The sequence below is a fragment of the Saccopteryx leptura genome, chromosome 8, assembly GCF_036850995.1.
Source record: "Saccopteryx leptura isolate mSacLep1 chromosome 8, mSacLep1_pri_phased_curated, whole genome shotgun sequence".
Classification (NCBI taxonomy): Eukaryota; Metazoa; Chordata; class Mammalia; order Chiroptera; family Emballonuridae; genus Saccopteryx; species Saccopteryx leptura.
In genome coordinates, this window is record NC_089510.1 from 84,569,562 (window position 1) to 84,583,083 (window position 13,522).

At 42.3% G+C, this 13,522-nt stretch overlaps 1 protein-coding gene across 7 annotated transcripts in view; it reads left to right on the forward strand.

The window, feature by feature from the left end:
* The window catches only part of TNIK (TRAF2 and NCK interacting kinase), a 400,443-nt gene that overhangs the window by 146,373 nt on the left and 240,548 nt on the right, over positions 1-13,522 (forward strand). The gene's annotated exons all lie outside the window — the stretch shown is intronic.

The window sequence follows — 13,522 nt, forward strand, 5'->3', positions numbered from 1 at the left end:
AAATTCCTGGTCATTTTCATGAGAAGAGATGTAGGGCCTGTGACATCATCCTATTCAAGTGGTTCTCCAGGTATAATCTTCTAGTTATAAAAGATATATAATTAATTATATGATTTATACAACAATATAATGCATAATTCATCATTAGTTCTAAAATGTAATTGCTTATATCTAGTTTGTAGTCCTCAGGCAAATAAGCATAGGAGACCTACAGGGAAATATGAAATATTCGTTGTAGTAATAATAAAAGGATAAAGAAAGAACACATGAATGAATCATTTCTATATATTGTTTCCTTTTGAAGCACAGGTAGGATTGTGTTATCTCCCTTCTCAACAAAGTTTAATGGAATCTTACTGCACTCAGAACAGCTGGTGCTCAGAGGCCTCTGGGAGCTGCCTTTCATCCCAAGTACGTTTCCACATCCTTGAGACACCCTGTGCTCCAGCTTATCTGGTCTACTAGCTGTTCCTCCAACAAGACCGTGCTTGGCATCTGTAGGCCTTTGTTCATACTGTTTGGTCAGCAGGGGATAGATTTTATTTCTTGTTCATTTATAAGATCCTACTAATTTCACAAGACCGAGTTCAAATACCTTCTCTTTCATGAAACCTTTCGCACTCCTACTAATGAGAATTAATTATTTCTTCCTTTTTGTTCCTCCTTGTTTGCTTACTGTGTGTACCACTATCACCTGTATAGGCTTCTTTTATTCCTATGTGTATCTAGTTAGTTCATTTATTTATCCATACATTTATTGAACTATTTCTTGAAAGCTTGCTCTATCCCTGGTACTGTGCAGGAAGATGGGAATGCACTGGGGACAGACAGTAGACAGGGTGCCTTGCTCCAGGATCTTACACTCTGCACGTGGAGATGGGCAACAAGTTCACAGTAAAAGCCACAGACCTAAAACTGCAGCTGTGATCAGGGCAAGGAAGATAGGTAATTATTGTATCTCTCTCTTTCTAGACTATTCTCCTTCCTGTCATTCATAGCCTCTTGTTTGGTGGGGTGGAGAAGGCAACGGTGTAAATCAACTATGCCCATATCATGGGGTACATGCTCTCTATTATGGGTTGTATTGTGTCCCCCAAAAAGATATGTGGAAGTCCTACACACCAGAACCTGTGAATAGGACTTTATTTAGAATAGGGACATTGCAGATGTGATCAAGTTAAGATGAGGTTATACTCAGTTAGGATGGGCCCTAATGCAATATGACTGATGTCCAATGAGAAGAGGAGAAAGGACACAGGCACAAGAGAGAATACCATGAGAAGGCAGAGTCAGAGACTGGAGTGATGAGTTTACAAGCGAAGGAACACCAAGGACTGCCAAGGAGTGGCAGCAGCCTTTGGAAGCTAGAGGAGAGTCATGGGGCAGTCTCCCTGAGAACCTCTAGGAGAAACCAACTGGGTGACACCTGTGTTTTGAATGTATAGCTTCCAGAACTGCGAGAGAATTGCCACCAAGTTTGTGGTAATTGATTAGGGCAGCCCTAAAAAAATAAAAACACTCTCACAGAGGAAAGTTTATATGAACAAGTGGATAACATGACAATGCACTACTGTTTGAGTAAATGAATAGATTTGGACAAATGATTGAATGAATGTAATATTGTGCTTGCTCTCTTCAATGTTAAGAGACCAGGGCGAACTCAGGATTTTATTTTCTGTTGCAATTCTTTTTAAGAGGAAAAAATGTGGACTCACAGTTAACATTGTCATCAGTTAAGGGAGCTGAACTGAATTATTTAATTGTCCACAGGGCTGTGTCTTTAGAAATAAAGGTGTGTTTTTGTCCATGTGGCTAGTGAGAGGTATAAAAAAGGTATAATTACTAACTATTGAAATAGTAACAACTCTTGTCCTTTCTTCCTCCAATGTAGAATCTTAGTCCTTATGTCTCCAGCCTCTACTTCCTCAGGTAATTCATGTGTGTCCCTCTGGTTGAGTGGTTTACTTCAAGATGAAACAGCAATTCTACTTTATTTTTCTTTTAGTTGTAGTGACTAATTATTAGAATGTGTGTTCTATTTCATATTTTCAGAGAGTTTTTATAGTTGTTCCGAGTTCCATAGCACTCAGGAATTCATGATGTTGCGCAACGCGTTTTGTTTGTAAAGGGGAAACAAAGAACCAAGCTGTTGGTGGCGACTGAGAGCTATATTAATCAGAAGTGCACTAATCTGGGGTGCGGCCCCTTCTTCCTGGACACCTTCCCTCCCTCAAGTCTTACAGATCTCCGTTACTCCTTATTAGATGAAGTTTTGTATGTTTGGTTTTTCCCAAATAAATTATTGAAACCAAATGCATCTGGTGGGCATCAGGAACCATCTCTTGATTGAGTGAATTAATGCGTGAATAAAATTCTCAGAACCGAGTTAAACTAGGAATATCTAGTCTTTTTTCAGTCACTTTCCATTTTATGTGTCACAAAACTGTGGTGAGTCCCTCAGCACACCAGAGCGGCAGGAGCAGGCAGCGCCCGCTGGAGGCCCGTGTTAGCTCCACACGCTCTTTACGGCTCTTTGTCTTGTGCCTGAACTTCAGTGAACAGGTAGAACTTGAGAGTCTCTATATTCCCTCGTAGCTCCACTGTTCTGTGATTTCAGCTATTCAGAATTCTAGCTTTTCTGTGTGTGTGTAAGCTAAAAGTTGATAAACAGTTCCACAGATAATGACAAAAATAAAATTTTCAAAATTGGACAAGTTGAATCCTTGGAGGCTATCTATATTCTTGGTTTTAAAATTATAAACTACCCACTGGTAAAAATCTCCTGAGTAGTTTCTAAACATTTGTATTCTTACTTCCTTCATTTTTCAAAACACCATCTCTGATTTTAAAGCTATTCCCCTGAAACATAATCTCTTTTTTGGCATAGCATGCTGGGAGCCTGCGGGATTCACATGGAGAAGTTAAGCATGCACTGATCTTGAAGGTCAGAAGTGCATGTAATGGCACTCTGTGGTCCAGTATTCTCGTCTTTAAGCATTAGTAATTATCTCGAGCACTCAAGGAAGTATGCCCCATGTGGGAGCTGTTAGATTTCAGCCATAAACCAGAATTTGGGAATGTGCATCTTGTGGAAGCAAAAGTAGTTTGTGTTAGAGAAACGGGGTTGGGCGGCTGAGTTAACGAACTGAGCATTGTGCCACTTCCGCAGAGAAAAATTGTATTGAGCTTCAGCACAGTAGAGAAAGGAAACTGATAAGTTGATTGAGTATATTTTAGACATTTGAAAATTGATGATGAAATAGGAAAGATACTCCAGTTTAAACTTCTTACACAAAAGATTGAAATAGATCTTCTAAGCTAGTAGATGACCACCAAGAACATGGCGAGTTGGCCAAACACGTCGGAAGTGGTTTGTATCTGGGGTTGTCAAAACCTGAGCGTTACTTGAGTTTTCTGGGCCCCTCAGAAATCTTCTGTTCTGGACAGTCAAGCTACCCCCTTCTAGTTACAACTTCTTTTAAAATTTGAAAATGGAAACATTTAAAATGATATACTACTTATAGTTACATTGATGTTTCTTACTGTAAAAATAACATTTTATGATTAATTTTGGAAGAAGTAGAAAATACAGCAGGAACCCATAGCTGCTAATCCCATTATCCAGGTATAACTTTTATTGACCTTTTGATGTATTTCCAGTCTTTACCCACATTTTAAATTTAACACATATACTGTTGTGCACACATAATACAGTTCAGATATGCTCAGCATTATCTGGCCTCTTTGGATCTGGAGAGGCCATTAGGGACAGTTGAGGACATGCCAATCAATGCCACAGAGTTCCTCTCCTCCCTTCTTGCCCCAGAGCCCAGTAATGGGTGGGCCAGCAGCTTCCCAAGGAAGGCTGGACTCTCAGGGACACCCTTTCCTGGGAATGTGGGCACCTCCCCTTGCCATTCCCCCACCGGAAGTCACACGTACTCTTCGGCGCTTTGGCACTTTCTGATCTTGCATGTTTTATTAGTTCCTGAAACCCTTCCCACCCTTTCCAACCCAGCTATAAAAATCCAGGTGGCTAAGCTTTTGCTTATTTAAAGTACAGCTGAGTTGATGATGAAAGAATGAAATATAAATGATGGGTTTTGTTTTCTACATTACTTTGTAAAGAAAAGGTGTTCAGCCCTGGCTGGACAGCTCAGTTGGTTAAAGCATTGTTCCAATACGCCAGGGTTGTGGGTTCGATCTCTGGTCAGGGCACGTACAGGAACAGATAGATGTTTCTCTCCCTCTCCCTTCTCTCTGTAAAATCAATACATTTTAAAAAATTAAGTAAAGGTATTCATTGTTATGTCATTTCTACTTAATAGAACTTGTCAAAAACATGAGAAAGCCAGGGGGAAAGTGCTTGAAAAAATTTTGTAATTAGTATTTCTGGGTCAGCTGGGGTCAGGTGACACGCCTGGTTTTGGGGAAGATTCTCAATATTACAAGCTTGCTCCCAGGAGACAGTCTGATGTAGAGGAACTGAAACGAATCACGGAATCAGAGAGGCCTGCAATGAAGTGCTAGCTTCCCTTGACTCCTCAGCGTGATCTTGAGCAAGTTCTTTAACTTTTGTGATCATCAGTTTGTTTACCTCTGGACTACATTTGTGATGCATACCTCCAAAATGTTTAGGGAGTTTAAGTGAGAACATAAATGGAGTGCTAAGCATCCAGTGCACTTGCCAGTGAGCTTGTTCCTTCTGTTTTCCTCCTGATATCTGGGCGGTGTGCAGAAAGAATACAGTTCATGATTGAGGCATTACATGATGATAATGGTATCCTAATATTTACCCAGATAAACACCATGCACAAAACTATCTGTGTATGCTAATCAGCAGAAATTATACTCATTATATATTATGATTTGAGTTTTCCTTTTCTTATATTAAAAAGATTTGGATGAGAGAAAAAGTCACTGAATTAAGAAAGATTATTCTCTGCTCTGTTGTCAGAACATGCTTTTCTCTTTATGAATGAAAGTTTTTGATGTATCATTTTATTACATTCTCATCACCCACCAAGAATGTTATTGAGCAGGAGTGAGGAGTGGAAATTGGATTTGGGAATCACTTTGTGTTTGAGTTGAAGAGATAGACACATTTGGGGAAAGAGATCATGATTTGAAATAACTGAGTAAAACACATGTTTCTTAAGTGATTGATATATTCCTAGAAGAAAATAAAGAAGTAAATATTTTTCCTTTTTGCTTGGACAGCCGTTCTGAAGAGTGTGGTATCAGCCTTTTCCTCTAGTGGACTTTATATTGTAATACTTGATAAGACAAGCTTTTCTTAAATATTAGATATTAATATGCAACAAAAGATTACTTAATAATATTGTAGAACAGGAAAAAATTAAGAAAAATTTTCATACAAAAAAGTAAAAGAAATTGGGTAAAATTCCTTACTTTCAACTCTGGTTTAAAATCCCCTCTCTATGTTCCCTATTTTTCTAAGCTCCAAGTATTTCCTTACCATAAATGGGATTCCCTTAAGTTTCTTTCCTTTTTCTTAAAGTTCTGGTTTACTGCTGTGCCTGGAGGCAGGGTTTGAATTTGGTTACTGTGGGCCTGAATTGCTTTCAGCTTTCGAGGATTTTCCAGAATGATAGCAAGGAATAGCAGTCTGCTGAACCCAGCCCGTCCTCACTAGCCCCTCTCCCCACCACCATGCAAATATTCTCTCTCAATAATTCAAAGGCCAACAGAATTAAATAGAAAACGGGGGTTTGGGAAACCCGCATGGAGGAAGGACTGGTACAGGATGGATGTTTTTGACTCGAGCCACCTCTCTGCTAACTGACCTCTGACTGGCCATGAATCCGTTGCCGGTGTTCCTTCTGAAGATGCACAGACGAGCCTGCCCCAGACGTGAAGCATGCTGCTGACTGTGCCGGGCTGGTGTCTGCCGGTCTGCCCCGGGCTGGTGTCTGTGGGTCCACCCCGGGCTGCTGTCTGCCGGTCCGCCCCGGGCTGCTGTCTGCCGGTCCGCCCCGGGCTGGTGTCTGTGGGTCCGCCCCCGGCTGCTGTCTGCCGGTCCGCCCCGGGCTGGTGTCTGCCGGTCCGCCCCGGGCTGGTGTCTGTGGGTCCGCCCCGGGCTGGTGTCTGCCGGTCCGCCCCGGGCTGGTGTCTGCGGGTCCGCCCCGGGCTGGTGTCTGCCGGTCCGCCCCGGGCTGCTGTCTGCCGGTCCGCCCCCGGCTGCTGTCTGCCGGTCCACCCCGGGCTGGTGTCTGCGGGTCCGCCCCGGGCTGCTGTCTGCCGGTCCGCCCCGGGCTGCTGTCTGCGGGTCCGCCCCCGGCTGCTGTCTGTGGGTCCGCCCCCGGCTGCTGTCTGTGGGTCCACCCCGGGCTGCTGTCTGCCGGTCCGCCCCGGGCTGCTGTCTGCGGGTCCGCCCCGGGCTGCTGTCTGTGGGTCCGCCCCGGGCTGGTGTCTGTGGGTCCACCCCGGGCTGCTGTCTGCCGGTCCGCCCCGGGCTGCTGTCTGCGGGTCCACCCCGGGCTGCTGTCTGCCGGTCCGCCCCGGGCTGGTGTCTGTGGGTCCACCCCGGGCTGCTGTCTGCCGGTCTGCCCCGGGCTGGTGTCTGTCAGTCCGCCCCGTCAGATCCATCGCTGCTGGCTGAGATGTTTCCCGTCACGACAGCGGAGCACACATGCCTTCTCTTTTTGGAGAGTTTGTTATTTCAAGTAAAGCTAAACATAGAATTGCTGGGAATCACTGCTGCTGCGTCTGACCACAGAAAGCAGATTTTCTCTACTGGTTGTTACTCTTTCCAGCTTCCTGGGGCCTTGGTGGTATTGACACTTAAGCCCTGTCATTTTACTGTTTCGCGGAAGTCCATTTGAGTGAGATGCGTGACATCCAAATATCTCTTTTTTGGGGGTTCAAAATGAGTCCAAATCTCTCACAGTCTCACCATTGATCGCTGAAATGGAAAGATTAGAAACTTTCATTTGCTTATTTTTTCTGCTTTAAATCCAGTAGCCTCATTTTGCACGCCCCGAGGAGCACAGCTGACGTCTCTAGCCTGGCTCCTTATTTTATGTAGCGCTGCTTTCTACCCCGCACACCATCAGATCTGTGACTTACAGCCATCAAAAGAGTTCCAAATGAATTTCCAAATGAAATATTTTCTTTAATGAGTAAAGACGGCTTCAGATCTTGGACTCTGCTTGCATGCAGTATGGCCTTTTTCTTAGTGGTCTGGTTGAAGAGAAAGATCGAAAACAAATAAGCAAATAATGTGTGCTGTGTAGTGGCCACATAGTAACTTACTAGCTTAGAGATGGACTAATCTCTAGTTAGCTTATTAGTTCTCTTAAGTTACTACTGCTATTTATCCAGTAGTTGTTGACATTGTTCTCAAGCTCCTTTATTACTTAAGGCTCTCCCATGGCCCATCATGCTCTCTGCTCACTGTTGCAGCCACTCATCTGCTTTCCCTGTGGCATCTGTATTCTTAGCATGCGAAGCAGGTAGTTTTCTGCCACTCCTTAACTCTCACCAGACTCGGCTCACCTCATTTCCCTGCGGACATCCCCTTCTATATGCTTTCTGCCTCCACTTTTACATAATTCCTCTCCCCTAGATTCTCTCTGGATTCTCTTCCCTCAGGGTCCAGCTCAGGTTATGTTTTCTTCTTCAACAGAGGTGTGAGACTGTATTGATAGACTCCTTCAGCTCCTGCACAAACTCAGTGTAGGCGCCGCACGGACACGCACATCTAGGTGCTGTCTCTCCTCTGGAGGCAGAACCTCAGATCAGCTGTATCATTCTGCTGACACCCAGAGGACTCGGGTGGAGCCAGGAGAACATGGATAGAGTTCACTCATGCAGGCTAGCTTGTAAGAGTTGGTCTTAGCAGAATAGTTAAGTACACATGTTTGACAGCTTGGAGACAGCAAAGGAAAACTGTGTGAGTTGAACCTTGGAGGGCTAGCTCTAGGTGTTTTGTGTGAACGTAATGCCATATGATACCTCAGATTCTTGATGGAAAGGCAAGCATTTAGTTCTATAATCTTAATGTTTCAAATTGTTCTTTATTTATATTTAGAAAAATAAGGATATGTATTGAGCTGTGAAAAATATTTTACTTATATTGATGAAAAGGGTATGTTCCAGTATTACACTGATATCACATATGTTGTTGGTATCTGAAATATGTTTCACAATATTAAATAAAGCTAATGATATGAGCCTGACCTGTGGCAGCACAGAGGATAAAGCATTGACCTGGAATGCAGAGGTCCTTGGTTTGAAATTTGAGGTCACTAGCTGGAGTGCAGGCTTGCCAGCTTGAGTGTGGGTTATTGGCTTAAGTATGGGTCGTCTACAAACATGATCCCAAGGTCGTGGGCTTGAGCCCAAGGTTTTTAGCTTGAGCAAGGTGTTACTGGTTCCACCTGAGACCAAGGTCTCTGGTCTGGTCCCAATCAAGGCACATACAAGAAGCAATCAGTGCATAACTAAAATAGAGCAACAAGTTGATGCCTCTCTCTCTCTCTCTCTCTCTCTCTCTCTCCTCCCTCTGTCTCCTTTCCTGTTTCTCTCTCCCTGTCTCTCTCTCTCTCTCTAAAAAGAAAGTATTGATATGGAAATTTTAATGGTTATTAATTTAAGTAATGCCAAAGCCATACATGAGCCCATTTATAGTCTGGTGTTTGAGTGAGGAGGAGTGGAATGATGCTCAGATTCCCTGGCTCTCTCCAATTTCAAAATTGTTCCCAGGAGTAACTGCATGTTTACTTTACATCATTATTGAACAATAAAAGATGTGGGAACAGTCATTTTTATCTCACTCAGTTTTAGTAAGAATACCACTTCTGCGCTATGTGATAAACAGAGACTTTATATCGTTCGACTTTATGAATTTTGTGTTGGTTAGTGGTAGCACCTTCTCCTTTGTCATAAAAGCATTTTGTTTTCATGTCTGTACTAGAAATCTATAAAGAAAAAAAATCACTTTGTAATAGTAATCTGATTTTGCATCATTTAGACATAAATGAAAAGTCTGGTTGGTAAAGAGAAGGAAACCAGATGGCTTGAGCAAGACTTGGGCTGGATGAGGAGCGGATGGTAGAAGAGATGAGACTCTAGAATGCAAGTAGCTCTGTGTCTTCTGCAGGTGCAAATGCTCTATAGGAAGGCAGTGAGAGAGGGGAAAAGCTTGGGCTTCAGTTGTCATTCCTTTATGCGCAGATAACATTGTTTGAGTTTTCTCTTTAGCTATCAAAAGATTATTTACAGAGAATTCATGACTATCCTTTAAAACATGTAATGAATTCATTCACGTGTGAACTTCTGCCAGAATTTTAAGGCATATGCTATTGAGTATTCAGCAGAGACTTTATACTTCAAAAAAAATTTAAAGTCTAATGTTTAGGTTCCCACTGGAGCCAAGGTTTGGTGGTAACCACATTTGAGAATATAGGCACACTCATTCACACTACCCCAAAACTCTACAAGTACTATCCCAGAAGTTGGCTACTGAGCATTTCTTACTACATCAGTTGTGGAATTTGTGCTGGTTTTTATTGGGCTAAAACGATAAGACTTCCTATTACCTCTCTGTTAAGATAGATGAGAATTTAGTTCAGTGATACTCTCCTGTTCTCACTCCTCCATATTCCCAGTATAATATTGTATATTGGTATTTCTTGTTTCTGTACTTATTACAGAAATTAATGTTTGTAAGCAAAAAGTTCACTTTTAAAGTATACATCTTGATGAATTTTCAGTAGTAGAAAGTATCTTTTACATTCCCTACCTTGTAAAATGAAAATGTTATTTTTCCTACACTCCCTTTGCTTTGTGTAAGAAGGCCCACAATATTTCATTTACACAGCTTTCTCTTTCCATGGGATTTCCAGATGCCATGTCTCTGCCTTTTGGGCCCTTTAATCACAATTTCACATTCTGCCACGCCCACAGCAGAGTTTTTCCACGCCCCTTTTCCCCAGGCGCCTCACCTGGCTCCTCCGGGTCTCTGTTGTCTCTTCCTGCTGCTCATCTGTCACTCTGGTGATTTCCCGCTTTACTGGTGCCCCAACTCATGCTGTTCTTTATTCTATAAATTTATAGAATCCTAGGATAAAAATGATTTCCTCTGGCTCCACTGCTCGGGGTTCAGAGGGTGAGTAGTAAGACTGGGGTAGAGGTCAAAGGTTACCTTTTAGTAAGGGTTACACTTGTCTTCAGCCTTCCTGGCTCACTCCTGAAAAGTCTGATTCCTGGTTTTCTCTGATGCCTAGTCCTTCATAGAGGACAAGTTTTCTTTTTTCTTTTTCTATATGAAGATACATTTTGTGGTAACTTAAAATTCTATTAAGTCCTGGTTTTATGAGAAATGAGAATATTTCTTGATTTATCTTCTTAATTTTTTAAAGGTTTTAAAAATTAAATTTATTGGAGTGATGTTGGTTAAGAAAATTATGTAGGTTTCAAGTGTACACTTCTATGATTCATCATCTCTGTATTGCATTGTGTGTTCATTGCCCCAAGTCCAGTCTCCTCCCCCCACCATATATTTGACCCCATTCACCTTCTCTGCCTCCCTCCCCCTTCCCTCTGGAAACCTCCATACTGTTGTCTGTGCTGAGTTTTTTTTTAATTTTTTTTTTTATTTAATTTTTTTTTTTTTTTTTTTTCTTTCTGAAGCTGGAAACGGGGAGAGACAGTCAGACAGACTCCCACATGCGCCCGACTGGGATCCACCCGGAACGCCCACCAGGGGCGACGCTCTGCCCACCAGGGGGCGATGCTCTGCCCCTCCAGGGCGTCGCTCTGCCGCGACCAGAGCCACTCCAGCGCCTGGGGCAGATGCCAAGGAGCCATCCCCAGCGCCCGGGCCATCTTCGCTCCAATGGAGCCTTGGCTGCGGGAGGGGAAGAGAGAGACAGAGAGGAAGGAGGGGGGGGTGGAGAAGCAAATGGGCGCTTCTCCTATGTGCCCTGGTCGGGAATCGAACCCGGGTCCCCCACACGCCAGGCCGATGCTCTACCGCTGAGCCAACTGGCCAGGGCCTGTGCTGAGTTTTTGTTTGCTTTGTTCACTTGGTGTTTTCCTCTACTTAATTTTTAATTTTTAAAAGTCATTTTCAGTTACGTACCTTTTTTATTTCTTGCTTATTCAATCTTCCTTTTTTATAATATTGTCTTCTTGTTTTATGGACATATTCTCTTGGGAAAGTGGAAGTTCTTTTCTTTTGACTATTTTATTTATTTTTCTTCAAGGCCATTTTTCTCCTATTTATTTATCTTGCTTTCATTCTTCCTTGCTGGAGATCTTCTTCATTTCTCATGATTGTCCTTTCATACTTAAGAGTGAGGTCATTGACCAGCTGCTTTGTGACTCTTTGGGTGGGCTTTAAAAGTCTTTTTCTCTGAAGCCTTACAATTTCTTGACAGAAGATTTCTATAAATTCCTTTGTTGGGGGGAAGGTCTGGGATGATGGGGAGAGAGGAGATGAGAGTAAAAGAATGTGATTTGTCAGGGTGGAAGGGATACGTGGGGGTAAGTGGTGGTTGCTACACATGTCAGCTTTCAAATAATTCCTTTTCCCAGACCCACATCTCACTCTTACTCTTTGTCCTAAAAGGAACCTCAAATGTTTTAGTTCTGCACGACCAGCCGGGTCCTGCAGTGAATTTCCGTGCTGCAGACAATTCTGTCGTGTTCCATTTCCACCTTTCCCTGTCTTGCTGACTTGTGGAGACTTGCTTGAATCTCTTACCTTCTCAGGGCCCCTTGCGTGTTAAAAAAGGTTATAAATTTATGCCATTTTAATCTTTTTACTCTCCTTTTGGTGGGGTTGATTGAGGGAGAGAATATCAACTACATGGTCAAGCAGAGGTCACAGTATTGTTTTTTATACCTGTGTTTGAACTGTTATTAAACAGTGTTTTTTATTATACTGTCTATTTTGTAGCCAGATATGTGTTGGCCTGTCAACCTAACCTTTATCTGTGTCAGAATTAATTGAAAGCCGGGATGCTAAGATCATATTTTTATTCTACATTATAGCATTACTCCTTCTACTTTTCTTAATTTTCTCCTCTTATCTTGTGTGATACTTGGCAGAGACTCAAGGGGCCAGAGGGAGCGGCTCCTTATTTATTTTCAACCAATATCTGTCAGCTACTTCAGTGGTGATTTCTGTGACTTCCTTGGCCTCAGTTCGTACAAGAAACCTGAGAGATAGAACCAATTTATCCATAGTGTTGACAATAAATTGTATTTCGATAAATTAGAGTAGTCCAGACATGATTGTTTCTTGCTTTTTGGTCCTGAAAATTCCAAACATCCCAAATTAACTCTTAAGAATTACAAAATATTGGATTGAGGATGGTTAGGTTTTTTGTGTGCCTTTTTCTTTGCTAATGCTCTTCCCTGAATGCTAAAGATGCTCATTGGCTGGTCTCCCTCTGAGCTACAGGGCCTGGGGTGTTTATTCCGTGTTAGCCACAGACAAAGCAATGTGGAAAACAGAGGCCATTAACGCACTTTCTCCTTCCATTTTGTCTCCGGTCTCTTATGAATACAGCCCCCCTCCCCTATCTGTGGTTTTTGTTAGGGTTAACTACAGTCTGAAAATATTAAATAGAACATTCCAGAAATAAACAATTCATAAGTTTGAAATTTTGTACTCTTCTGGTAGTATGATGAACTCTCACACCATCCCACTTTGTTTCACCCAAGACAGGAATAATTTATTTGTCCAACATATCCACATTGTATATGATACCTGCCCGTTACTCACTTAATAGCTATCTGCTAAGGGCCTAATATCCAAAATATACAAAGAACTCATAAAACTCAACAACAAACAAACAAACAATCCAATAAAAAAATGGGAAGAGGATATGAATAGACACTTCTCCCAGGAAGAAATACAAATGGCCAACAGATATATGAAAAGATGCTCATCTTCTTTAGCTATTAGAGAAATGCAAATCAAAACGGCAATGAGATACCACCTCACACCTGTTCGATTAGCTGTTATTAGCAAGTCAGGTAACAGCAAATGTTGGAGAGGCTGTGGAGAAAAAGGAACCCTCATACACTGTTGGTGGGAATGTAAAGTAGTACAACCATTATGGAAGAAAGTATGGTGGTTCCTCAAAAAACTGAAAATAGAACTACCTTATGACCCAGCAATCCCTCTACTGGGTATATATCCCAAAAACTCAGAAACATTGATACATAAAGACACATGCAGCCCCATGTTTATTGCAGCATTGTTCACAGTGGCCAGGACATGGAAACAACCAAAAAGCCCATCAATAGATGACTGGATAAAGAAGATGTGGCACATATACACTATGGAATACTACTCAGCCATAAGAAATGATGACATCGGAACATTTACAGCAAAATGGTGGGATCTTGATAACATGATACGAAGCGAAATAAGTAAATCAGAAAAAAACAGGAACTGTATTATTCCATACGTAGGTGGGACATAATAGTGAAACTAAGAGACATTTACAAGAGTGTGGTGGTTACGGGGGGGGGGGGAGGGGGG